Raw genomic sequence first — 25713 nt, forward strand, 5'->3', positions numbered from 1 at the left:
ATCTATGTTTATTTTTGGCTGCACTGGGTCTTCATTGCAGTACGTGGGCTTCTCATTGCGGTGGCTGGCTTTTCTTGTTGCGGAGCGTGGGCTCTAGGAGCGTGGGCTTCAGTTGCTGTGGCTCTCAGGCTCTAGAGCGCAGGCTCAGTAGTTGTGGCTCATGGGCTTAGTTGCTCCGCGGCATGTGGAATCTTCCCGGACCAGGGCTCGAACCCGTGCCCCCTGCATTGGCAGGCGGACTCTTAACCACTGCGCCACCAGGGAAGCCCCTTGCTGTATCATTTTAAATCAGAGTTTTCACCGCCACTTCTTGGCACAGCAGTTTGGGCCATATGTTTATCTCTGTTAATATGGTTCCTTGTATTGATATACTTACCTTGAAAATGGGGATGAATTGAATCTTCTGATGGTTTATTAAAACATTGTGACAGTGACATGCTTGACCTGCTGAGGCATATTAGTCCTGCTCCCTGATAGGAAGCGTGATCTTCTTTGTTATCCCCAAGATTGCTGTTTGGGGATGCACATGCTAAATTATATTAAGAGTGATTTGTAGGGCAACGGGGAGAGGGATGGTGTTCTTTTGAAAGCAGGCAAATTGAAAAAGCAAGAGCTTCCTAGAGTAGGGAACTCACCCTGTAGTCTGAATACCTTTCACTGTGCTTTGATTTCATTCACTGTGAAATTTAGACTTATTCTTGATTCAACCTTATATGAATTATTTATGGCTACGTCTGATTTTCCTCTTCACATCAGGGGAGGACTTCTCTTCTTCCTCGAACCACCTCCCTTGTGCAGGATAATAATAGTGATAACAGTCTATGTTATTTGCTAAGAGTGCTTTATCACATTATTTCATTAAATCCTCATCACAGGTCTCTGAGGAAGATGCTATTTTTGCTATCCTTGTTTTATAGGTGGGAAAAATGAGGCATAGTTGTGGGGTAGGGAGTGGATATGTCCTAGAGATTTTTACTTTATTTTTAAAATTTACTCGCATACTAATAAGTGTAAATTTCATAGACTTACGGTAGAATGAATCCATATTTCGTGTTTGATTTAAGATAAGGAGAATTCCTTCATTCTTTCCACATGCATTACAAATACTGGTTGGCAAAAGGAGACTGGAAAGAAAGTCATATATAACTTAAATCACACCAGTTTGGTGACAAAAGCCCCTGTTAATCTTGAGCATTCACTGATGAAGTGAGTAGCCATCATTAACTGTGTATGATTGTTACTGTGGTACATACGCTGCAAAGCAAATATTGGTTTTCTTTGGTTCTGCTTTTCAGGAGTTTTTACTGAATTAATGTCTTTGCTAATAAATACATAACTTGTGATTTTAGTTTAAGATAAGTTCTTAAGATCGGGGCTTTTCTTCTTTTAGACAAAGTGGAGAATAGTATCGGAAGCAGGCATTTAATCAAATGATTCTTTTCTTTCTTGGGACACTTCTTGAAGTTAATTTGAGTTGCTTTCTTAGCCTCCAGCACAGTTTTTGAATATCCATAATGGCATATTTGGTGTTTGAGGTGGGATTTGGAAACAGTTGAAAGTCATTTTGGTAAACAAGTTAGTTAGTGGGGTAGTCCTATTTTAGTCCCAAATACCAAACAATCAAATAAAAAGTAAGACAAAACAGAAATGTGACTATCACGAGACAAGTCTGATTTTCTTAGAACTGTGCATTTTTCAGGAGAAACGATTTATTAATATCTTGATCATGTACATAGCTCTACTGTTTTAATAAGCATTGTCTCCCAACAAAAATTATTTTTAAAACATTTCTTATTTTAAAATTTTTTTTTAAATTTAATTTTATTGGGTTATAGTTGATTTACAATGTTGTGTTAGTTTCAGGTGTACAGCAAAGTGTTTCAGTTATACATGTATGTATATATTCATTCTTTTTTAGATTTTTTTCTCATATAGGTTATCACAGAATATTGAGTAGAGGTCCCTGTGCTATACAGTAGCTTTTTGTTGTTTTTTTCTTTTTTTGTTTTGCTGTACGCGGGCCTCTCACTGTTGTGGCCTCTCCCGTTGCGGAGCACAGGCTCCGGACACGCAGGCTCAGCGGCCATGGCTCACGGGCCCAGCTGCTCCGTGGCATGTGGGATCTTCCCGGACCGGGTCACGAACCCGTGTCCCCTGCATCGGCAGGCGGACTCTCAACCACTGCGCCACCAGGGAAGCCCTACAGTAGCTCTTCGTTAGTTATTTATCTTATATATAGTAGTGTGTGTATGTTCATCTCAAGCTCCTGATTTATCCCTGCCCCCACGTTTCCCCTTTGGTAACTCTAAGTTTGTTTTCGATATCTGTAAGTCTGCTTCTGTTTTGTAAATAAGTTCATTTGTATCTTTTTTTTAATAGATTCCACAAATGAGTGATATCATATACTATTTGTCTTTCTCTGTTTGACTTCATTTAGTATGATAATCTCTAGGTCCATCCATGTTGCTACAAATGACATTATTTCATTCCTTTTTATGGCTAATATTCCACTGTATATATGTGCCACATCTTTATTCATTCCTCTGTTGACGGACATTTAGGTTGCTTCCATGTCTTGGCTATTGTAAATAGTCCGAAAGGATACATGCACCCCAATGTTCATTGCAGCACTATTTACAAAAATTACTTTTAAAGGTACCTTTTTGGGTCATATGTAAGTCTTGATTTGTTTGCTTAAAAATATCTATTTAGTCATTTGTAATAAGTATCCCCTTTGCTTAGGTTCATGTGTTTTTTTTTTTTTTAATTATTTATTTATTTATTTATGACTGTGTTGGGTCTTCGTTTCTGTGCGAGGGCTTTCTCTAGTTGCGGCAAATGGGGGCCACTCTTCATCGCGGTGCGCAGGCCTCTCATTATCGCGGCCTCTCTTGTTGTGGAGCACGGGCTCCAGATGCGCAGGCTCAGTAGTTGTGGCTCATGGGCCTAGTTGCTCCGCGGCATGTGGGATCGTCCCAGACTAGGGTTCGAACCCGTGTCCCCTGCATTGGCAGGCAGATTCTCAACCACTGCGCCACCAGGGAAGCCCAAGTTCATGTGTTTTAATGGTCTTATTTTGCAATTGAAATTAAGAATAGATATTTGAAATTGAGTAGCAATTATAAACTTGGAGAAGCAGGCTGTCTTCTAGGCCTTAATTATAAAAGAGGGAATTAGCCTCTTCTGAAGAATTAGCTGACATATTATTCAATTCCAGTAAGACTCAGCCCATGTTACATCTGTGAACACTGTGTCTTAATGGGAATATTCCTAGGATACCTTCGTATCATTTGAGTCTGAAAAAAGACTCACATACTGAATATGAGGCTTAATTTTGTTGGAAAGAAGGAAAGGAAAGTTTCAAAATAATGAGAAAGCCTTTGGTTATACTGTAAAGTCCTATAGGATCATTAACTTGTTTTAAATAATATTTAACTCTAGAGTTCTGCTTTCATTTGCGGTGTAGAAAGCCACAGGAATACACTGGTCCCACATTAACCATGAGGAAAAGGTGGATAATGTACAGTATTGTGCCTATTTTTGGTCCCATCAGAGACCTGAGTTCTAAAGGTAGTCAGATGATCTAAATTCCAAGGGGAGAAGGGACACATCATTGTTTTGTCTTTAGCAGGGCCCGAGAAGGAGGGTTAGCAGCCATCAAAGCAGATGTGAAGACAACAAGTAAAATTTTTGTGAATTTTTAAACGCTAGTATGGGCTAACATGACAATTTTAAATTGTCAGGGACGCCAGATGCAAAGAGGATCTGTATCTATCAGTACTTACCACTTTTTACCGAAGGCCTTCAACTCAATACTCATGAGAAAGAATGAGTGGGGCAGGAAACCAGAGGAAACTTGTCAGTGGTGCAGGCATGTAGGTGATGACGAACTCTACCCCTCGGAGACAGGCACAAAATCCACCAGTGTCCCAGAACTTCTGTCATAGGACACAAAAGCTGTCATAGGCAGGGATGGGCAAGAAACCTGCCCAAACCTGGGTCCAGACAAAGTTTGGCACATTGTTGGAATAGTGATAGAAAATATACTGTCTCAGCCCTGCACTGATGCTGGATAAAGCCCATCAGCTGGGGAGGAGCAGGCTTGGATTCATGATCCACTGATCCACCAATGGTGCAAGGTAGAGACTGGCTGTCATTCATAGGGAGCAGAGGAAGGGATGCTGAGAAAGCCTCACTTCTGAAGCTCAGGTGCACAAGGTCTGTCAAAGACAGAGGCTGCAGCAGGAGAATAAAGAAAACTCCTTTGACCCCACCATGTATTGGTGTGGAACAGGAACTCTAAGAAAAACCCTCTGTTACCCCAGGTCTCACATTAAACATAAGGTGGCTGGAATCCACTGCTAGAAGAATTCATAGTTTTTGCTGTGCCAAAAGTTACTATAGCATCAACAGAACACACACTCACCTCAGTACTCTTAGATTAACTCAGGCACTGACAGTAATAGCCTGACAACAGAAGAGATACGCCCATTCCAGAAGTAAATTCATTTACGTCAGTCTCAGCTGCTTTTCTGTATACAGTGTTTTGTGTTTAATCAAAATCTGTAAGATATGCAGAATAAAAAGGGAAAAGAAAATTAACCTACCAAGAGAAAAAGCAGTCAGTAGAACCAGACCCAGGAATGACCAGGACGTTGCAACTATCAGATAGAAACTTAAAAAATGGCTATTAATTATAAAAAATGTACCATAGTAATGTAAGATGTTAAAAACGGGGAAGCGGGTATGGGGTTATATGGGGACTCTTTGTACTATCTTCTCCATTTTTCTGTAAATCTGAAACTTCTAAAAATAAAGTTTATGAAAAACTATATTGTTAAGGAATACATTTAAAATATATTATTAAGGAACTAAAAGTTCAAGCCAGAGACTGAGAGAAAGAATTTGCAAAGTGCCTGTCTGCTTAAAGAAAGAACTCTAACAACTCAGTAGTAAGAAAATCATTTCAACAGGAAAATGGACAAACATTTTGACCTTCACCAAACAAGATTTATGGATTGCAATTATGCACATGAAAAGATGCTCAACATCATTAGTCATTAGAGAAATGCAGATTAAAACCACAGTGAGATGCCATTAGAATGTCTAGAATTAAAAAGCCTGTCAAAACCAAGCGCTGTTTAGAATATAAAGCAAGTAGAACTCGCATACGTTTCTGTTGAGAATGCAGGATGGTCCAGCCTCTTTGGAAAACAGTTCGGCAGTCTCTTATGAAGGTGCGTGTAAGCTTACCATACAGCCAAGCAGCCCCACTCATAGCTCTCTACCCAAGAGACGTTAAACGTATGTCCATACAAAGACGTATGCATGAATATACATGGAAGCTTTACTTAAAATAGCCCCAAACTGGAAACAACCCAAATCTTCATCTACTTGTGAATGGATAAACAGATTGTCATATATCCATACTGTGAGATACTACCAAGCAAGAAAAAGGAACAAATTACTGATACTTGGCAATAACATAGATGAACCTCAGAAGACTTATGCAAGATGAAAGAAGCCAGACACAGAAGACTACATAGTGTACGATTCCATTTGTGTGATATTCTAGAAAAGACAAAACTATAGTGACAGAAAAAAGATCAGTGATTGCCGTGGGCTGGGCATGACTGCAAAAGGGCACGTGGAAAATTTTTGAGATGATGAAAATGTTATATATTTTATTGTGGTTGTGATTTCATGACTGTATACATCTGTCAAAACTCATTGAGCCGGACTTCCCTGGTGGCGCAGTGGTTGAGAGTCCGCCTGCCGATTCAGGGGACACGGGTTCGTGCCCCAGTCCGGGAAGATCCCACATGCCAGGGAGCGGCTGGGCCCGTGAGCCATGGCCGCTGAGCCTGCGCGTCCAGAGCCTGTGCTCCGCAATGGGAGAGGCCACGGCAGTGAGAGGCCTGTGTACCTCAAAAAAAAAAAAAAAAAAAAAAACCTCATTGAGCCAAATAGACAAAAAGGGTAAATTATTGTATGCAAATTATATTTCAACAAACTTGTCCAAAGACACTATTAAACCATAGACGAACATATAGTAAGTTCTCAGAAAATAATTTAAAATGTAATTTTAAGAACTTTTGGTACTTTCTGTCTACAATAATGCTGTGCTATGTGAGGGGTCTTGAACAAGTTACTTTACTTCTTGGGTCCTTATTTTCCTTATCTATAAAATGGGATAGCAGTCCTACATACCTTATATGAATTTTTTGTGAGCATTTGAATAATACTCATAAAGGACTTAGAAAAATTCCCAGAACATAGTAAATACTCAAATAATGTTATTTCTGTGCTGCTTTAGCTTCTGTGTATAATAGGAGACTGAAAACTTAGATGTCCATGTGTTGTGATAACCTGAAGTAAGGATTTAGAGAAACATTACTATCGTTAACTGAAAAAAATGGGCAACGTAAAAGTTGAGGGCTATGTTTTATTTGATGGACTTACTGAGGACTTAAACCCCGGATATAGCCTCTCAGATAGCTCTGAGGGACTGTTCTAAAGTGGTAAGAGCGGAGCCAGGATAGATAGGAGTTTTTGCCAAAAAAAAAAACACCCCCAAACCCACGTAGTCAGAACATCAAAAGATTACTGTTAACTAAAGAAAAAAGAGACATCTCAAGTTAATGAGTTTAATGCTTTTCTATGTATGGGAAGATGCAAGAGTCTGAGCTTACTGAAATTATTCCTTTGATGTGCACCTTAACTATGTAGGGCCAGTATCCTGTTTCTCTCCACCCTGAGTTCCCCTCAGGTGCACCATCAGGGGTGGCTGCAGTGGCTGACGATTTGATGGCTGCAACATCCTTTGTTTACTGAAGTGGCAGGTGACATTCTTTGTCCACACAGTTTTACTTCAAAATTGATGTTTGCTTGTGCTATTGCATAGACTCATTTCTGCATTCATTTGAAATTTTTTAACTGGACACTCTCTCTCTGTTAGACATTGTTTGTCTTGAAGAATAAGACTCAGTCTGTGTCCTCAAGAACGTACTGTGAAAACAGACCACTCAGTAGGGGATTACAATGCTTTGACTGGGATAAGTACTGAGTAGGCATGGGAGCCTGTTATGGGACTCTATGGAGTGGGTATCTGATCTGGAAAGCGGGGAGATTTTATGGAGGAGGTGATGATGTGGCTGACCCCTGATGCAAGCTGGTCATCAGTTGGCCTGTTTGGGAGTGGAAATACATTTTTAAAGGTCCATGGAACACTGATATAGAAGGAAAAGAAACTTAAAAAACAGAACTGGATCTGTATAAATAGTATCTGAACTTTTAGTAAAATCAGTTGATATCCAAAGTTTAGGTAGCTAGAGGTTACAAGGGATCAGATTCTAACTTTTCCCATTTGTGACATGGCATTGTTGTTAGTCACAATGGAAATGTCACATTAAACCACAACCATCAGATTCCTGAAGAGAGCAGTCAAGGTTTTTAAACTGAGGCGTGAACCATGGTGGTAGGTTCCTGCATGGGCAAAATCATCTGAAGCCTGTGTCTCAAAACCTGATGGCGAGAGAAACATCTGTCAGCCTGTGTTAGAGAAGCACTGTTGATTGTTAATGTCCCTGAATATGTTTTAGAAGGATCAGTCTGTTGATATGCTTTACCTACAGGTAGAAAAACACAACTAAGAAAGCCAGTATGCCATCTGAAAAGCTAGACGGTTTATGATACGATAAGCATCAATTTCTAAACCGATCTTAGGTTCCAGCAGGCAGGTACAGGTCCAACCTTTGGGCCGTTATCCTTGGATGTACCACAGAGACCATACCTGGCTGGCTTTTGTCATTTTGTTAGCCTCACCTACACACCACACTCTAGATGGCCTGCTAGAGATGAATTCCTGGGGCAGAGTCCAGGCATCATGAAGTGGGCTGTGGCAGTTCAGCTCATAAAAAGTAAAAATATTTGCAGAAGGAATGGGCAACAGTGTTTTGCAGAGAAAACATTGTAAACCTAGAAATTTGGGGGCCTAGATTTGGTGAGTTTCATATTTTTGTTTAGTTCTGTACCTTAGCATATTATTGATTATTGTTCATTAATATTTAAAAATTCATTGACGTTCAGCAGATATTTTTTGAACACCAAGAATGTGCAAAGTACTGTTAGGTGTTATGTGGGGCATTCAAAGGTAACTAAAGTATAAATTATGCTCTAATGGAATTTATAATCTAGAGGACAATCTATATGGATATATCTGTTTCTGTATTGATATCTATGTACACACACAAATACATCCACAAATCCGTACATAGTAAATATGTGTATATGTAAGTATACATAATATTTCAGTATGATATGAATGCCAAAATGAAATATAAACAGAATTTTGGGGGGTACCAAAGAGAAAGCTGTCCATTTTGATTGGAGGTTGGGAGGATCTTTGGAAAGTAAATGGTAGCTTTCACTAGGCAGAGCTACAGTGGGGACTAGGGACTGGAAACTGAGGGAAATAGACCATCCATTTTATAACTTGTCCATTTTATAAACTTTTGAATATTCAGCACCTTGCTACACAACATTTGTTGAATGAATGCATGCATGAAACATCATCACCCAAATTTCAGAGTAGAGAGGGGAATAATGTAAATTGGTGAGTGGTCCGCCATGGGTGGTGCTCAGCTACGGGCCAGTGTTTATACGGTATAGGGTGCAGCTTATTGAGCACTGGGCTGGTTTTTTTTGTTTATTTGTTTGTTTGTTTTGCGGTATGCGGGCCCCTCACTGTTGTGGCCTCTCCCGTTGCAGAGCACAGGCTCCAGACGCGCAGGCCCAGAGGCCATGGCTCACGGGCCCAGCCACTCCGCGGCATGTGGGATCTTCCTGGACCCGGGCACGAACCCACGTCCCCTGCATCGGCAGGTGGACTCTCAACCACTGCGCCACCAGGGAAGCCCTGGCTGGGTTTTTGAGGGACTTTGCTATAGTGCTAAGGAGTTCAGAATTTATTCCGCTACCTGGGACCTGTCAGATATGTTTGACCTGGAGAGTTACCTAAACTTATTTATTTTACAGACCTCCTTCATGCTTTCACCATTCTTTGTTTTCTTTCCTGTTATCTCCTCAGGAGTTCTGAATCTCTTTATCCACAAGCACCCAGTTTATTGGGCTCCACCCTACCCCCATCTTTGGGGCTTTGTTTTAAAAAACTATCTCCTACATTGCTCTAATGGTAATCAATTAATTTTCCTATTTTATTGGTGAAAAGCATGTAATTCAGGAACAAGGTATTCCTGCAGAGGTTGAACATGGATTTAATTGCTGACTGTATTAGTTTCCTGGGACCGCCATAACCAAATGCCACAGGCTGGGTAGTTTAAGCAACAGAAATTTATTTTCTCACAGTTCTGGAGGCTGGAAGTCCAAGATCAAGGTGTGGACAGGGCTGGTTTCATTCTGAGGACTCTCTCCTTGGCTTGCAGATGGCCATCTTCTCACTGGGTCCTCACATGGTCTCCTCTCTGTTTGTTGTCTGTGTCCTAATCTTCTAATCTCCTCTTCTTATAAGGACACCAGTCAGTCATATTGGATGAGGGCCCACCCATATGACCTTATTATACCGTAATTACCTCTTAAAGGCCCTATCTCCAATACAGTCACATTCTGGAATACGGGGGGTTAGGACTACAACACGTGAATTTTGGACGGGACACAGTTCAACCCATAACACTGACCTGAGAAGTTACATCCGTGCTCTACCACCTGACAGGATATCATACTGTTGGGGTTCAAGGCAATTTGTGTCACATGTGGTTGGGATCTAAGCTTGAATCTAAGTAAGTGGCTAGTTGCTCAGAAGCTGATGGAACTCGGTTGTTGCCTAGTGAAAGCAATCCCTTCCGAAGTGCTCAGTCTCTACCAAATCCATTGGCAGTCCATATTATAATAGTTTTAAGTAAGTTTGGACAGGATGAACATAAATCCAGAGCACAGTTGTACGACATTTACTAGAGCATCACCAACTAAGCAAGTGCTAAACAGTATAGTTGATGAGATGAGTCAAGTCAGGTGTACTGGACTCCATCATTTTTGATCTGTGTGACCTCAGGCAGATGGCTGAATCTTTCTCTGCCACTCTTTCCTTATCTATAAATCAAAGATAATGCTTCCTACCTCATAGGATTGTTCTGAAAGGTTAAAGGAGAAAATGTAGGTCAAGCATTTAGCACAGTGCTTGGTACATAGCACTCAGAAAGTTAACTAATCTAATATGTATTCAATGTTAGCTGCTGTTAAAGATGAAAATGGTGGATCTATTCATAGGCATGTTAGCAATAGAACTATAGCAAAATATTAGTCTTTGTAGCCATATTTATATAAATAGCAGAAATAATTTTTAATGTTTTATATATTTTAAAAATATCATAAATATTCTGATACCCTTATTAAATAAACGTACTTCTTATTCTTGTGTACACTATAGTATTATTGAAAAATAACTTTCCTTGGCCTTAATCCAACAATTTGAGGAATCCCAATTTAGATGTAACTTAGGTCGATTTATCTTCTAGAATTGAACATTGGATTCTGTTAATAGTATCAACTTTAATTGTCTTTGGGGTATAGATACAAATAAGTTATTTCTTTGTGTTGTTAAGATACACAAAACAATTGGACACCATTATCGTTTCATTACAGATAATGTCATAGGAAGCCTTCCAGGAGGTTTGCATAAAGGAAGGGTGGCACTCGTAGAAAATGCTGAATAAACTCATCAGTAATGATTTTCTTGGACCTTTTGTACTCTCTGCCTACTTCTTCCCACCTTGAGTAAAGCAGTTTATTATTAATGTTTTTCATACCACTTATTTTGCTAGTCCTATACTTGTTTTAGAACATTTTGAAATATCCAATAAAAATGAGTCAGGCACTTATAAATACTTTGTAATATATGGCTGTTTTGAATATTATCATAAAATAATTCTTTCAGAGGTTGCCCAGTTTATACAATACAAATGATAACTGAGATACTTAAGATTTGTATTGCGTGTTTAAAAGAATAAAGTTAGTGGGAAAGGTTTGTTAGTTTTAGAGATGGGTTGAAAGGACATTTAAAAATATTGTCAACAGTTGGGTTGCTTCAGCAACTTTTCTTTTGGTGACCTTTCTTTTTTCTTTAAAGTGGGTTTTAGTCTTTACTACATATGGTGACGGTACTTTTCTAATATTTAGGTTCTGCTTTAAAAAAAAAAACCAAAAAACAACAAGCAGAACTATCCAGCAAACATATTAAGAGGTTCTGCCACGGGAACGGAAATATTTGTGTTTGGGATTTCTCTTTAGTAATAATTAGCCTTCGCTTTTATACTATAAACAGATGCGACCTGGACAGGAAATACTTCAGTATTAGTGGAGGAATGTTTTCTGGCGATACGGTTAGTTACTACCATGTTGTAGCCACGTGTGTGCACACACGTGCACATTTTTCTTGTTGGCATTTACCTTGGAGCAGGGCCTGTGGGCAGTGTGCAGGAGGCAGGTGCAGACGGCTTTTTATGAGTGATAGGGCATGTCAGTTCTCATTTCCTTCTGCAGAGAAGTGTAAAGTGAAGCAGCCCATGGGGCCCTCTGGGGCCAGCCCACTGCTTCCTCTAGCTGGCATCCTGGAGACATGCCATCCAGCCCCTGCCGCCGCCTTCTCAACCACAGCTGGCTTGTAGTTTTTGTTTTTGCTTTGTTTTGTTTTTTAAATCTTTGTGGTGATTGTTGAAGATTGTGAAATTAATTTAATAAGCAGAACAGACTTTACAGAGGATTGGCTGTAAACGCTAAGAATCAGCAACTAAAAGGCAGAGAGCTGGGGTGCAGAGTGGCTTGGGGTGGAGTTAAGGAACTAGTGAGATGCATGGCCAGGCCACTATTTCCCAAACACTGGGAGAAAAGTCCTGGGTTCTGAGCCCTGGGCATTTTGCATCATCAGCCTTCTTTGCAATTTCTGTCATCGGGTGTCTTCATCTGTTATTCTTAGAACTACCAAATTGTGTTACAGAGATCCAGGTTAATCCAAGTTACCCTCTGAACTTGACCTACTTTCACTTAGAATTAGCCTTATTTGAAATTGTAAACTACTGTCATGACTATGGCACATTAAACAGTGTTCTGTTTATAAAACAGATGCCTTTTTTCCTACTGTAGATCCCTTCTGGCTCGAGAAATCTCTATAACAAAACCAGAATATGTATTTCAATTACCCCAGGACATTTAGACTTTCAAGGATTTAAAAATAATAGTTTTTTTTCCTTTTCAATTTTGGAGATCAAAGAGGTTCCTTAGGCTCTAAAACTCTCCATTAATTTTTGTTCTAATGTTTTAGAAAAAACACTTTAACCTTGTTTGCGTGAATAAAGTCCAGTCCACATGAAATCTACACTCGAGTCATAATAGTCAGTTATGATTATGTAAATTGTAGAAGTGAATTTGGCTCAGCATTTAAACTCTTCTGCCTGAAATTACAGTATTTAATTGTAATCTTAGATGATTAGCAGGATAATTGCTGTTTTCAGTCCTTTTTGTTCCGTAAGATGTGAAGGCAGGCCCGTGACTTATTTACTTCTTCAGCCCCAAGGCCGGACACCATGCCTAGTGCTTGGCAGGCACCCGCTCCATGGAATGTGCACCAGGAGGACGCTTGCCGCCATTTTCATCTTGCTCATTAATTTAAACAAACATAGCAGCCAACATTCATGTCAGAACTCTACTCTTCTGATACGGGTTGGCTTCCAATACAAGAGTTCAGCCCAAATCAACAGAAGCATTCTATGAGAATCAATTGGGTATTATGGAGTCACAATAAGGGGTATCACAGAGTTTATCTTTTTGTAAATTACGTGCTACACATCATTTATATCAGTAAAATGTATAATATATTTATGAATGTGTATGTATGTATACATTTTTCCCCCTGGGGAGCCGGTTATTAAATATTAACAGCACAACACTGAGGAGGCCTTATGACTAGAGTTACTTCTAAGATTTTGGATAGTCAAGGTTAACTTAAGTTCTTCTGAGCTGAGATTTTACACACCGGCCATGCAGCCTAGTCCCAGGAATGGTCAGGCCTTGGGCAGGGTACGAGTCCCGCAGCTCTGCCCGAGGCGGGGCAGGCAAGTTCAGAGCTCAGACTCCGACGTAGGGACCCAGGCCCACACATCCGTGGAACCCAGGGGTGGAGTCAGGTCTTTTGGAGATGAGGTTTATCAAATTGAGAGGACCCTTTTTAAGAAACAGAATACACAATTAGGTAAAAGGCCTGGGAAAAGCCCAGGTAAGGAGCCTCGAGGCTTCTCCTTCATGGTACACCTGCCTTTGATCAAGCAAAGGGAACATTTTAGAGAACAGGCAAAGCTTTCAGGCTGAGATCAGGAAGATAGACAACAGGATTGCAAGACAGGATACACAGGAAGCTCAGTGGTGGCAGAAGACAGTGAGAGACTTACTGCAAAGCCAGCAGAGTGAGTATCCTGTATTAGAGGATCAGGATCAATAGGGTGTGAGCATGTGGGGTGTGTGTGTGTGTGTGTGTGTGTGTGTGTGTGTGTGTGTAGGTGTAGAGAGAGAGAAGGAGGGAGTGAGAATGACTTATTTTAAGAAATTGGCTCATGTGATTGTGGGCGCTGGTGTGTCTAAATCTGCAGGGCAGGCTGGAGACTCAGGGAAGAATTGATGTTATGGTCTTGAGTCCAAAGTCAGTCTGAAGGCAGAATTTCTTCATTCTTGGGGGACTTCAGGCTTTTCTCTTAAGGCTTTCACCTGATTGGATGAGACCCGCCGACATTGTACAAGAAAAGCTGCTTTACTCTATTATCTACTGTTAAACACATCTAAGAAATATCTTCACAGCAACATCTAGACTGTTTCGGGGCACCATTGCCAAGCCACACTGACACAGAAAATTAACCATCACAAGCCCCAGTGCAAGTTCTCAACCTGGACCACAACAAGGGGTGGGGGAGGGCGGGTCACCTCCTGCCACAGTGTGGAGATGGCCTGCTACACCTAGAATGCAGCAGAATGACTACAAGTGGAATATGGGGGTCCAATCCCTGCTCTGCCATTGGCTACTTTAGTTTGGGGTCCTGAGGGAGGTGAGCCCTTTAGCCTTTCCAGCCTGCATTTTCTTCCATATTAAATGAAAGCATTTGTAGAGGCATGCCACGTCAGAAGTGAAAGGACTGGGGTTTTCAGTTTTTTTCTTCTTATAGTACTTTAAAAAAAATTTTAATTTATTTATTTTTGGCTGCGTTGGGTCTTCGTTGCTGCGCGCGGGCTTTCTCTAGTTGCGGCGAGCAGGGGCTGCTCTTCGTTGCAGTGTGCGGGCTTCTCACTGCAGTGGTTTCTCTTGCTGCAGAGCATGGGCTCTAGGCATGCAGGCTCCGTTGTTGTAGCTCGTGGGCTTCAGTAGTTGTGAAGCACGACCTTAGTTGCTCCATGGCATGTGGGATCTTGCCGGACCAGGGCTTGAACCCGTGTCCTCTGCATTGGCAGGTGGATTCTTAACCACTGTGCCACCAGGGAAGCCCTATGATGCCTTTTTTGAAGCAAAAATCTCATAAGGAATTCCCAAACAGAGTTAAAAGGAGCTTGTCTGAATGAACGGTTAGGGCAAGGACTAAGAGTCAGATAACAAACACACAGCAGGCTGGGTAATTCAGTGGTTTGAGAAACACTGATCCATGTCATTCTAACCCTACTTTCCCATCCCTGTTTTCTAAACCACTGAATCCACATCCCAAGCTTGTGGAATGACAAAATCAAGATTTGAAGTCACATTCCTTCTGGCTGCAAAATTATTTTCTCTGTTTGAAAGCTGTGTCATTCGGCCTGACTTGCATTGATTTGCTTAAACACATGTATACATTCTGACATCTAGAAACATTTTTATGGTTTCAAATGAGAACATCCTCTGTTCACTCCTCTGGAGACAGTTCTAGTGAGAGCAAGGTCAGAATGATAGAACTTAGTTGAACTTATCTAGAAGTGAGAAAATTTTAATTAAAAAATTTTTTTTGCCATTTGTTTTGCCATTTGTGTGTTTGATTTGCTTGGAGCCAAATCGTATATAATGACCAGAATATACAATATTGAGGTCTAAATAACCTGAGAAAGAACATCTAGTCCTAAAATTATGGAACTCTTGAGTGTTGAGAATTATGGACAATTTTTGAAAATACTTCAGCACTAAGGCATAATTTCTGTTGATGAACTTATAGTTGATAAGACAAGACAGAAATTTGTAAAATGTTAAATGCATAGCTTAAGGCAGCAAAGATGGGAAAGCAGGATGGCTGCTAAATGAACTAAGAGTTTAGAATAAGGAGAATGAATTCTTCAGGATGGGGTGATCTGGGGATTTATAACATAAAGGATGGAGTTTGAGTCAAGTTTAGATATGAGTCGGGAGGAGGAGAGGAGGCATTCCAGGAGAACGTAATAAAATATAAACTAAAAATAGAGCTACCATACGACCCAGCAATCCCACTACTGGGCATATACCCTGAGAAAACCATAATTCAAAAAGAGTCATGTACCACAATGTTCACTGCAGCTCTATTTACAATAGCCAGGACATGGAAGCAACCTAAGTGTCCATCATCGGATGAATGGATAAAGAAGATGTGGCACATATATACAATGGAATATTACTCAGCCATAAAAAGAAACGAAATTGAGTTATTTGTAGTGAGCTGGATGGACCTAGAGTCTGTCATACAGAGTGAAGTAAGCCAGAAAGAGAGAGACAAATACCGTATGCTAACACATATATATGGAATCTAAGAAAAAAATGTTATGAAGAACCTAGGGGTAAGATGGGAATAAAGACACAGACCTACTAGAGAATGGACTTGAGGACACGGGGAGGGGGAAGGGTAAGCTGTGACAAAGCGAGAGAGTGGCATGGACATATATACACTACCAAACGTAAAATAGATAGCTAGTGGGAAGCAGCCGCATAGCACAGGGAGATCAGCTTGGTGCTTTGTGACCACCTAGAGGGGTGGGATAGGGAGGGTGGGAGGGAGGGAGACGCAAGAGGGAAGAGATATGGGAACATATGTATATGTATAACTGAGTCGCTTTGTTATAAAGCAGAAACTAAAAAAAAAAAACTGGATTAATAAAGGGTAATAAGTATGAAAAAATATATATAAGTGAACACATATAAGCAATGGGCAAGGACTGTTCAAGGGAGAGCAAGATCCTCTTTTGAAAGGTAGTAGAAAAGTATATTCAAAAATAAGATACTCAAAGGAGATTAAGGCCCTTCAGATGCCAGTACACTGTGAATAGAAAATTATAGCGCATATAATTTATAAAAAGGCTTTCTGTGGTGGCACAACCTCATTGAAAGAGAATTGTTGGTCTTTCAGGGCTGTAACGTCTATTGTGGACATCAGGCAAATTAGTAGGAGTTAGTATATAGGAAATTTACTTTTAATAGAATGATTACACTGCATACTCATCCATGTGATGTAAATAGTAAATACTGTATCTGCATAGATACATACATTCATGTGAACTCCAGCATTTACGGAATATATTTAAGAGGGAGTTATTAGATCATTAGCTATTAAACTTACACTTAAAGTTATATTCATATTATCACCATCCCTCTCAGTGGCTTGGTGGCCGAGCCTGTGTTCCTTACTCATATGCACACAAATAACAGTGTTGTTGTTATTACCTTTTTGTAAATGTCCTGACACCCCCTGGTCATTTGTAGTAAGGGGATTGATGCTGATGTTGCCGGGTCTCTTGTAGCCCCCATCACATCCCATTGGGCGAGGGGGGCTATGGAAGTGATTTGGGAAGGGACGCACCATTTAATATCCTTTCGTGGATGGTAGATTCTATTTGATTTTTCTATTCTGTTTTTCTTTTTGCATATTATGGTTTGCTTTAGAAATGTAAAATCCTGAGTGCTTAAGAAACCATCCACATAGTTTTGCTCCGAAATCAACTCCCCCAGTTTGGCAGTGTAAAATGCTCTTACTTATTACTCTAGACAAAGCAAACGCTTTCAAAGTTATTTCTGAATAGCTGAAATTCTTTGGCAACTAAATAATTCTGAATACTAGCAGAAAATTTATGGATTTCAATTCGCGTTTGTAGCGTATCATAATTCCAGTTTTATATTCCATGCAGTTCAGTGTTCTGGATTTTTAATGGGGCCAGTGCAGTAATAATAAAAGTGATTCAAAATGCACCCAGTAATTACAGAGATTTGCTGTTGCCTTTGCATTAAAAATGATGATGATTTATGCTCGGTGAAATTGCGGTCTGTGGCTCTATTTAGGGTATTCTTGCTATTAAGCCGCTTATTAGTTATGGTCAGTGATTTAAAGCTTAAGAGCTGTATTAGAGGGCTGTAAAATTATTTACTCCTTAATAGATAACAGTAAATTTGAAACAGACTTTGGGTTAATTATAATCGTGTACATTAAAGGAATACGTGTTAGCCCTTTGTCTCTTCTTAGGTCTTTTGAAATTCATTTCAAGTAAATGGCAAAATGGGTGATTGGGTTAGAAGGCCTGGTATATTCACTTCTGCCTTCTGGTTTATAAGTGGTTAACACCTTTTCTGAATGTTCCGGAAAAATAATTTGACTTCTCATTGTGAGTCCTTCTGCCTGCTAAACAAATGCTAGTTTTCACTTTAAACTTGTCTTTGTTCCAGGTTGACATTGATTGCTTACATTAGGCTGAAAAGATCAGAGCGCTGGGCCCATCTTCTGAGGGGGGGGTGGGGGTAGTGGGGGATGGAGATGTGGTTAAGGTTAAGTGTACTTTTTGTTGTTGTTGTTACACTAGTTTTATTTTAAAAGTCTTGTTATTGCATAAATAAGTCTCCACAAGGTTAAGGATACTTTAAACTGGCATTGCAGGAAGGAGTTTGTCATTATTCCTATTATTAATAATTACATGTATATGTGTACATTTGCATGTATATGTGTGCTCCTCATTGTAGTTTTACGTTAAGACAGAAATTATCCAGTGTAAATATCAGATGTGTCGGAATGTGAGTGTCTTTTAACAGTAATTAAATTTGATATTCAAATTCCTGTGTTAATGTCCTTGTGTAATGCTTGGGTGTTACACTAAATCAAGAAAAAGTCTAAGAGAAAGAGATTCTGTCTAAACCTGTTAATAAATTAGATCCAAGGAGAAAATATATTTGTATTATTTAGGATAAGTGAATATTATTAAGCTGTGCTGTAATAAGAATATTACCCTCCCCTCCCAAATCTGAAAACCTTAACAGATACTTATTTCTGGCTCCAACAAAGTCCAGTGTACCTTGGTGGAGGCTCTCTTCCGTGCAGTGACTCAGAGATCCAGGCTCCCTCAACACGTGGCCTCTTCAGGGACAAGAGAACTTCAGATTGGTTCACGATATTTTTGAAGAGGTGACCTGGAAATGACTTCTGTTATTTCTACTTACATCCCATTTGCCAGAACTCCATCGTATTCCCAACATATTTGTAGAGGAGCCTGAAATGGTAGCCTTCCTTTGTGCCAAGGAAAAGGAAAGGGCATCAGGTGAACACACAGTGTTTCCTCTGCTGCAATATGTAAATACATCTGAACTCTGCATATAATCATGTGAATTTATAATTGGAAAAATGCCAGAAAGGCATGGCATCATTTAAGCAATTTCATCATCTCCCCTCTCTCCCCCACCCCATGTACTAAGAATTGACAAGAAAGACAGTTGGTTGTACCCAGTTTCCTGTCACTTTGTGCCATGGCACATTTTAGTTTATCCCAGCTGTTCTGCCTCTTTCCTTCCTTTAGAGCACTGTAGTTGGTGGCCCAGCACATGTTACACTGCAACCGGGCATGGTAAATGATACAGTGTTTGCCATTAGTCTGTCCCACATTGGGTCCTACTTTTCCATCACTGACCCTCCTCCCCCTTTTCTCCCAGACAATTCCCCTCGTTTCATTAGAATTAATGGTGCATATTCTGAAGGTGGGAAAGAGTCGTTATTTAGCTGTTTAACAATAGAACACTCAGCTGATAAATCTGGTTACGTGTTGTGTTAGTATTCTCTTGCTGCATGACAAATTCCTATCAACCTAATGGCTAAAAATAATACCCACTGGTTACCTCACAGTTCTGTAAGTCAACACTCTGGGCAAGTTGGCTGGGTTCTCTGCTCAGGGTCTTATAAGGCCAAAGTCAAGGTATCAGCCAGCTTGGGCTCTTATCTGGAGGATTTGGGGGAGAATCTGCTCCTAAGGTGGTAGGTTGTTGGGAGAATACAATTCCTTGCAGGAAATTCCCTGGCCGTCCAGTGGTCAGGACTCCACTCACAGCTGTAGATTCGAGGTTCCCAAATCTTTGCTGGCTGTTAGCGGTGGGCATCTGGATACTGACTGCATTCCTTTCTCCTATTTTTTTTTTTTTTTTTTTCTTTTTTGCGGTATGCGGGCCTCTCACTGTTGTGGCCTCTCCCGTTGTGGAGCACAGGCTCCGGACGCGCAGGCTCAGCGGCCATGGCTCACGGGCCCAGCTGCTCCGCGGCATGTGGGATCTTCCCGGACCGGGCCAGAACCTGTGTCCCCTGCATCGGCAGGCGGACTCTCAACCACTGCGCCACCAGGGAAGCCCTCCTTCTCCTGTTTTAAACCAGCAGTGGTGAGCCAAGTCCTTCTCATGCTCCCGATTTCTCTGTCTTCCTGTCTTCTAGCCAGAGAAGCACTATGCTTTTAAATGACTAGGATTAGATTAAGCCAACCTGAAGAATCTGCCTTTTGTCATACAGTGTAACCTAATCATGGGAGTGACATCGTGTATTCATGGGTTTCACCCTTACTCAAAGGGCAGGGACTTGGACAAAGGCAAGAGTCACTGGGGCCATTCTTAGAATTCTGCCTCTGGTATGTGTTTCTGCCCGGGACAGGTCAGAAAGGAATTTTTTGTTTAGCAGAACCTGTATTTTTGCCCAAATCCAGACTTGAAAGGTACAAAATCTTTCTACCACCAGAATTAAATTCAGGTAGGAGAAGAGGGGGTAACTGAGGGTGGTGAGGAGGGAGGATGAATTTTCTTTCAAAGGCTTCATGATGTATAGAAAATACTTAAAAAGCAACTTAATTTGGGTAATGGGGATATAAAATAGCTTACTTCATTTTTAAATTGTCTGTAATCATAAAAGTGCATTTAATAAATAAAACAAGAAAAATATAGTAATGGGCAATTAAAAGAGAGATTTAGTGGGGAATGGGAAGTGGAGGTAAAATCCATTCAAAGATCTCACTAGAGTAACAATAGCCTTAAAAGATAATGTTGCTGATCGTTACTAACAACTGGGTTGTGATTTTACATAAATAGCGTCATAATTTTCTCACATGATGCCTGCTCAGAGACCACCACTTAACAGATTGACATCCCACCTCTCACCATCAAACCACTGTTTTACTGTCCTTAAAGACCTACCCTAATTTGAAGTTATCTTGGTTATTTACATGTCCAATTGTTTATTCTCTGCACCCCCCACCCCCTCCCCAAAGCGTACACTCCATGAAGGGGGGACATTGCTGCCTTGCCCTTCGCTGTCAGCCCAGTGCCTAGAACTGTGCTGTGCACAGCATGGGCGCTCAGTAAAAACGGATTGAATGAATAAACGGATGGAATAGTTTGCCACGCTTTCATCATTGGCCTCTAAGGCAGATCAAATTAGGTAAAGGCTTGGAGGTTACAGTTTTCTCTCCCAAATAGGAACTCCCTTTATTTAAATGAGGCTCGTCTAACCTCTTCCCTCTTCCCTCTTGGTTGTTTCATCTGACAAAATTCTGATGGTTCTTAAGTTTGTACAAAGAACGTGCTATCTCTGGTCAGCAGGCTGGTAAATCAAATGCTCTAACTGTAACATGCTTCCTTTAATTTATTAACAAATTAAATTGAATTTTGTCTTTTCAGTGTAGTGCCTACCTCGCTATTTTAAATTGTTTCTTTGTTACATTAGGTTGTTAACTTTATAAAAGAAACAGATATTTTCTGTAAAATGTATGTACTTTTCAGGTAATTTGAACAGAAAATGATGACTAATGTTTTCTATCAACTCTGTCCTGGAATGGGAATACAGAGAATTGAAGCCTAGTCCCAGGGGTCTCATTAACTTCCTCAGCAGTCACTTCATTTGGGATTTGAACATCTGTAAAATGAAGGAATTCACAAAACAGGAAGTAGATGGTTTCTTATCCTTCCCCATGAGGTATCCCCCACGCTTTTTTTTTCTCATTGGAAAAAGATTTGCTTTCTTTGATTGAGACTTAATATTCCTACATTTTTTTTTTTTTTTTTTTGCGGTACGCGGGCCTCTCACTGTTGTGACCTCTCCCGTTGCGGAGCACAGGCTCTGGACGCGCAGGATCAGTGGCCATGGCTCACGGGCCTAGCCGCTCCGTGGCATGTGGGATCTTCCCGGACTGGGGCACAAACCCGTGTCCCCTGCATCGGCAGGCGGACTCTCAACCACTGTGCCACCAGGGAAGCCCAATATTCCTAAATATTGGTTGCCATGTGCCCAAAGAAAATTGGTGCTATGAAATAATTTTCACAGGATTCCTTAAAGTTAATTGTTCCTCCTACCCTTGGCTTTTCTCCCATGAAAATGAAAGTATAGAGTAATAGGCTGTATTACTGTATTCCAAATCACTCTTCCTACATTACCCCTCCCTGCAGGAGGATTATATATTCCAGCCCTTCGAACTAAGAATAGGCAGATGGCATGTTTTGGTCAATGAAAGGTGAGTAGAAGTGATGTGGACCTCTTCCAGGCAGAAGCTTTATAAAACTGTGCATAGTTCACAAATTTAATATTTTCCCTCAAGTCACAATGACTGGCTATGTTTTTTGTTTGTTTGTTTGTTTTGCGGTACATGGAGTGTACACTTTGGGGAGGGGCTAGGGGGTGCAGAGAATAAACAATTAGACATGTAAATAACCAAGATAACTTCAAATTAGGGTAGGTCTTTAAAGACAGTAAAACAGTGGTTTGATGGTGAGAGGTGGGATGTCAATCTGTTAAGTGGTAGTCTCTGAGTACTGTTGTGGCCTCTCTCATTGTGGAGCACAGGCTCCGGACGCGCAGGCTCAGTGGCCATGGCTCACGGGCCCAGCCGCTCTGCGGCATGTGGGATCTTCCCGGACCGGGGCACAAACCCGTGTCCCCTGCATCGGCAGGCGAACTCTCAACCACTGCGCCACCAGGGAAGCCCTGGCTATTTTTTTTGATGGAGACTGATTTGTCAGTTTTGGTCCTGGAGTGAAGAAAATGGCCCAGAGCCATAGCAGACCCACCTTGGATTTGTAGCATGAGTAAAAAATAAACCTTTGTTGTTGTAAGCCATTGAAATCGTGGGGTCATTTGTTACTGCGGCATAACTGGCCCATCCTGACTCATACACATGCCTGATGCTTGTGTACACCAGTTCAAATCATCTTAGCCTTGTTTCTTATTCCACCCACTGCTGAGTGAACACTTCTGCACAGGCTTAAACAGGTAGCACAGAAGTGTAGCCTAACGGCTCATTGACTCAAGCCTGCGCTTCTTGCTTTATAGCCAGGAGCTTCTTTGATTTTTTCATTCACTCCTATGGGAGCTGACTAGGCTCTCACCGTGTGTAAATACAAAGTGCAGAAAAATTGCCACCCACCAGGAAAACCTTGACAAGTGGGTAATAGAAGATGAGGTCTAAATGTTCCTCCTTTCTTCTTTCACATACCTGGTTCTGAGATGCATTTCCTAAGGCTCCCCTGAAGGTCTTACAGAATTGAACAGTACGTCACTGAGTGGCCAACTCCAGATGCATCCTTGTGTTGGCTTTCCCTTCTTTATTTCACTCTCCCTGGCCCCTACTTCTGCTTTCTGGGATCACATTCCCAAATAAACGACCTGCACCTAAGCTTTTGTCTCAGGCTCTGTTTGGCGGGGGAACCAGTCAGACCTTCATTTAATTGGACCAATCAGAACATTATCCACCACCAGAGTGAATTATTTAAGTAATTCAGTGGTGTAAAGGATTATACTATGCATTTACAGAAACTTGCAAAGCATAAACGCTTTGTTACTCAACCTGAAAATTATTGTTAGATTTGCTGATCCAAAAATAAGACTTTCCTCTTCCCCCCTACAGAGGTTAATTTCCTGTTATTAGTTCTCAGTCCATTCTGATGCCTTGACACAGATCTTAGTTGGGAGGAATCCATGTTTTTTTTTTTTTTTTTTTTTTTTTTTGAGGTTCAGTGATTTATTGAATGGCATATTGTTAGGCAGATGTTTATTTGTTTCATTTTTATTTACTTATTTTAAAAGCCAATACTCAGTTGAATATTTTGTTTTTTAACTGGTGTCATAGAGATCCTTGCATTAACCATAGAATGGATTAAATAAAGTGTGTAGGCAGATGTTTAAATGTTAATGTGGAGTTGAGGTTTTGGTGGAACTGTTGTTCTGTGGTAGCTTCGGGTTGCCAGTCCACTGACAGTGCCCAGTGCGATGTGTGTCTGCATCATGGGAATTACTGCCTTGTTTAGGAGCTGAATTGGCCGAGTTCCCACAGCATCTTGGCTCTGTTTCACCTTTGCCTCCGCATCAGACTATTCCCTAGGAATCTTAAAATCACAGCATGATAGAACCAGAGGGTATCTTAAGATCATCTAATCACACTCGTTATTTCCTAGGTCAGAAAACAAGCCCATAAAGGTTAAGAAGAATGACCCACTTTGGTGGCGGGGGAGGAGAGAAATTGAGGGGGATGCACTTCTGGTTGTTAAAAAGATACCGTTCTTTTTTTGACATAATTAAATTCTTGATTGTGATGCTCTTAAATGAACCATGAAATTATAAGTGCTTCCAATGCAAGTGTGATTTTTAACTAAGGCTTTTCTTCCCCCCAATCTGAATGTTAAGGTGGCAGATGCATAACTAATCTTAGCTGAATCTATATTAAGAAATCAGCAAGGTGTCTTTATTTAGCTTGCATGACCTGTGAATATAAGGTAGAGTCAAATAACATGATTTTGCACGTTATGTCCTAAAATAAAAACAACTCTGCCTTTAAAGTGATAGCAAAATGCAATTACGTGAGAGGTGGTTTTCCATTTGCTCTCAAAGGGAATGAGAAGCACAGAAGAAAATAACTGAAGAACTTGTTCCTAAACGTAATTTCAGCAGACGTTTATACCTATTTCAAATACTATTTTGTCTGAGGGACAAAAAGTCAGCTCTTGGGATTGCGTTCCATGTCATACAGAGCAAAGTCCTATCAACAGTAGGGAGCTTCTAAAATCTCTTGTTATCCTAGTTTTGAATTGTCTGAAAAATGCCCAGTCCACTGAGCTTCTCTGTTTTTGCCTGGAGATGTTTCCATGGATCTGTATTAGTTCCAGGAAATTTGGGTCCTTTCTATTATCTCTGGAACCAGGCATGTTTCCTGTAGAAACGACGCGGTATTATCTGTTTCTCTGTTTAACATCTTTGCCGCAGAGGGTCAGATTCCTGAAGGGGTAAACAGTGAAAAATTGTGAGGCTCAACTGTGGAAGATTGTGTGGAGAGGAAAGCAAGCTATTCTGATTTAAGTCATAAAAAATGTTGGCCTTTAGCTTCTTGGAATACTGCTGTATTCAGATGTATTGAAATACTTCTTGCCTGCCGTATGCTAACCGATGCAAGCCTGGGGTGACCACTCCGTGTTAGATTCAAGTCGGGATCCTGGGGTTTGACTTTCATTGGGTTAATCAACTTTTATTTTAATATATTTGAATTTCTTCAAGAACACGATCTTAGCTTCTGATGATTCCATTCCTCTGTGAAAGCGACTTCTAATCTGAGAAACCCAGACCCTTGAGGAATTAATATAGGAGTCTTGGAACCAAGTTCCCTGGTGGCCTACTGGTTAGGATTCTGGGCTTTCACAGCCGTGGAATCCCTGGTTCGATCCCCGGTTGGGGAACTGAGATCCCACAAGCTGCACGGTGTAGCCAAAATAAAAACAGTTGGAACCTACTTGGGTACTAACTATCCTCAGTGGATCTGTACATAAATAATGTTTCATATACATTTATTTGAAGGTATTCTTACATTCTTGATCACTTTTAAAGCAACAATTTTTCTCAAAGAGTGGTAGGAAAGTAAGAAGAATTTAATAGTGAAGTTACTCTCTTTTGTGCGTGTGTGTGTGTGTGTGTGTGTGGATGCGTGCACTCACACACACGCCTTTTGGCGGGGGGGTGTGACTTACGTTTTAAAACAATTAAAGGGGTCTTTATGCTTGAACAAGCTGAGAACGACTGCTATGGCAGTTATGTTCTATAGGGCATGCTTCACAAAGCTAAATGAAATTTTTCAAACTTAATGGCTAGACAGTGCTTAAAGCATACACACTATTCATGATTTATTCTAATAACATTCGTGGATGACTAACTTAATAATGTTGCCGCACATCCATTATGTTTTTGTTCTGAAAATGTGCCTAAGTATCTATGCCTCCTTAGGGGTGGGTTTATATCACTCGGTGATTGAATGAAGAAATAGAATTCCATGCCTTTTATGGGGTACGTGTTAGAAGAAACATCCAGTTATATAGGCTGACACTGTGCCAGATACTGTTCTAAACAGTCTTGCAGATGTTAACTCGTTTAATCCTCATAACAGCCCTCTGAAATGGTACCACTGTTGTTCTCA

The sequence above is a fragment of the Tursiops truncatus genome, chromosome 12, assembly GCF_011762595.2.
Source record: "Tursiops truncatus isolate mTurTru1 chromosome 12, mTurTru1.mat.Y, whole genome shotgun sequence".
NCBI classification, from domain to species: Eukaryota; Metazoa; Chordata; class Mammalia; order Artiodactyla; family Delphinidae; genus Tursiops; species Tursiops truncatus.